General features: G+C 66.4%; 1 protein-coding gene across 1 annotated transcript in view; it reads right to left on the bottom strand.

The window, feature by feature from the left end:
* The window catches only part of SCUBE1 (signal peptide, CUB domain, EGF-like 1), a 145616-nt gene extending 144388 nt beyond the window's left edge, over positions 1-1228 (bottom strand). Inside the window, exon 1 of the mRNA XM_006890045.1 lies at positions 1157-1228. The gene's annotated coding sequence lies outside the window, so the exon portion shown is untranslated. The remainder of the gene's footprint in view (positions 1-1156) is intronic.
* Positions 1229-2524: the final 1296 nt, after the last annotated feature.

The following is a 2524-nucleotide window of genomic DNA, read 5'->3' as shown; positions in this document are numbered from 1 at the left end:
GAGAGAGAAAGGAGAGCGAGACAGAGGGGGGAGAGAGACAGAGAGAGAGAAAGGAGAGAGGGAGAGAGAGAAGGGGGAGGGAGACAGAGACAGAGAAAGGAGAGACAGAGACAGAGAGAGAGAAAGGGGAGAGCGAGAGAGCGAGAGCGAGAGCGAGCGAGCGAGCGAGAGAGAGAGATCTGAGAGAGAGGAAACTCCGTCCTTCACAGATGTGGGAGGAGAGAAGGAGACATCAGCTTTGTCCAGAGCCCCATGTAGACCACCAGAGAACAGAAGGGGACGGGGCGGGAGGGCAGCGGTGTCAGGGAACCTCCAGGAGCGCGCCTGCCCCTCCCCCTGTGCGGCAGCCGCCCTCCGCCCTCGGGGGACCCCTCTCCGGAGTTGGGTGTCTCGGGGTTCCCATCCAGCTGCTCTCAGAGTCCCTGCCGCCCCTCTGTCCTCTTCTCCGCTGTCAGCATCCTTCTGTGCATCGGGGTCCCGCTGCCCTCTCCACCTTCCCCGGGTTCCCCCTTGGACTGTGGGTCCCCGGGTTAGGGTCCCCTCGCTGGCTTCCTCCACCCTTCTGCTCTCCTCGCAGCGTTCCCTCCGCCCAGCTCCGGCCTTTCTGCTCTCCCTGTCCTGTGGATCCTTCGCTGGGTTTCTTCCCGTGTCCTTTTGTCTGTTCCCTCCTCGCTGTCTGTCCATCCCTCTCTCTGGCCACTTCCCCTCCTTCTTCCAGGTGGGCTCTTTCGCCCTCACTCCTCTCCTCCTGAACCCATCCCTGATGGGGGCGCGCGCTTTGCTCCGGGGCCCCCCGCCCTGGGTCCCCACGCCCGGACTCGCGGCGGCCGTGGCGCTGGCTTTCTTTATCCCTCCCGCTGCGCTCTCGTCCTCCTCAAGGGCCGGTCGAGCCCTCGCCTCGAGCCCCAGGCACTGGGCACCGGGAGCCCGGGACCGCAGGGATGCAGGGAGGGGCGCGGGATGTCCCAGAAGTTACTTTGCAAAGAGGGACGGGGGGCGCGGAGCAGGGTGCGAGGCTTCCTCTCGGCGGCCGGGATGGGGCCCCCGGGACTCGGGACTGTGGCAGGGGCTCGGGGTCTTGGGGTGGATGTCCATCCAGGGTTCCGTGCAGTCTCGCCGCCCCGCGCGCCCCATGCCTGCGGGTCTGGGCGCTTACCTGGGAGCCCGCTGCCTGCCGCCAGCCCCGGCGCGCCGAGCGCCAGCAGCACGCACAAGTGCCAGGGCACAGCCGCCGTGCGCCTCTGGCGGGCGCCCATGGTGCGGGCGCGGCCGGGCGTGCGCGTGGAGACCCGGCCGCTCCGAGCGCTCCTCTCCGCCTGCGGCTCAGCGGGCGCTGGGCTCCGAGTCCTGGTCCTGGGGCTGACGAGGTGACAGCGCGCGCTTATTGGCCCGAGGACCCGGGGGGGTGGAGCTGGCGCGCAGTCGGCCAATGGATGCAGACGGCCAGCCCTCAGGGTGGGAGGCGGGGCGGAGGCGCCCCCTCCTCTGGGGCGGCGGCAGGTGGGGGGTGGGGGCGCGGGAGGGACTCGCTGTCCCCAGCCCACCCCTCATCACCCTGTCGTCGATGGTGGGCACTCTCGGGGGGGTGACTCCCAGCATACATAAGGGGGGCTGCACACTGCTCCCCGCTGGCCTCCAGTCGTCCGGTAACAATCCAAACGCACGGAGCGGACGCGGGCATCGTCCATGGTGAGCGCTCATCCAGCACGCCTGTGTGCAAAGGGCGGGCAGCCAGGAGGGACCTGAGGCCGTGGACACTGGACACTGCATGGTCGTCTGAAAACGCACGTGCTTACTTTGTACCAGCCTGCGAGGGACGATGCTCTGTTAGTGTAGGTCAGGGCACCCTGGCCGGGCATGGCAGCGGGGACCCACGACTTCGCAGCGACACTGAGTCTCCACGCAGTTCTGGCGGGCACGGCCGACCCTCGGGGCGACTCCTGAGCTCGAGATTTGGTGCCCTTGGAATGGGAACCTTGGACCTTCCAGTGACAGCCCGGCGGGGCGAGGGGTGTCAGATCAAGTACAGATGGGCCCCTCACCCCTATCCCCGGCTAGGACCTGGCCTGGGGCACACCTGAAGCCCCTCGACCTTGGGGACCCACTGGCACCCACGCCCTGGAGGCCCAGCTGGAAATAAATGGCTCCTCTCAGCTCCAGGCAAGACGCTTTGAAGGAAGAAAAGTTCCGCAAGCCCCAAGGCCCATCTCCTTGACAACCACCAATAAGAGGCCCTTTTTCTTCCCTCTCCAGCCGCTCAAAGACCAGACTTTTCTCTTTTTGTCCACTCTGCCCGCATCAGTCTGTGCGCGGCCACTCCTCCACATCAGCCCGCCCCCAGCGCACACTCACGTTCACACACGCCTCCCCCTCTGCCAAACACTGCACACTTGGCCAGGCAGACCTCACACAGACACCCTCCGTCCCTCATACACATACTCTAACACACCCTCACACACTCATACACCCCCCTCACCTCCATCCTCACACATACACACCCCCCCACTCACATACCCCCACACCC

This window comes from Elephantulus edwardii, unplaced genomic scaffold, assembly GCF_000299155.1.
Source record: "Elephantulus edwardii isolate Elephantulus edwardi_28Jun2011 unplaced genomic scaffold, EleEdw1.0 scaffold00086, whole genome shotgun sequence".
Taxonomy (NCBI): Eukaryota; Metazoa; Chordata; class Mammalia; order Macroscelidea; family Macroscelididae; genus Elephantulus; species Elephantulus edwardii.
This window is presented reverse-complemented; position numbering and strand designations above follow the sequence as displayed.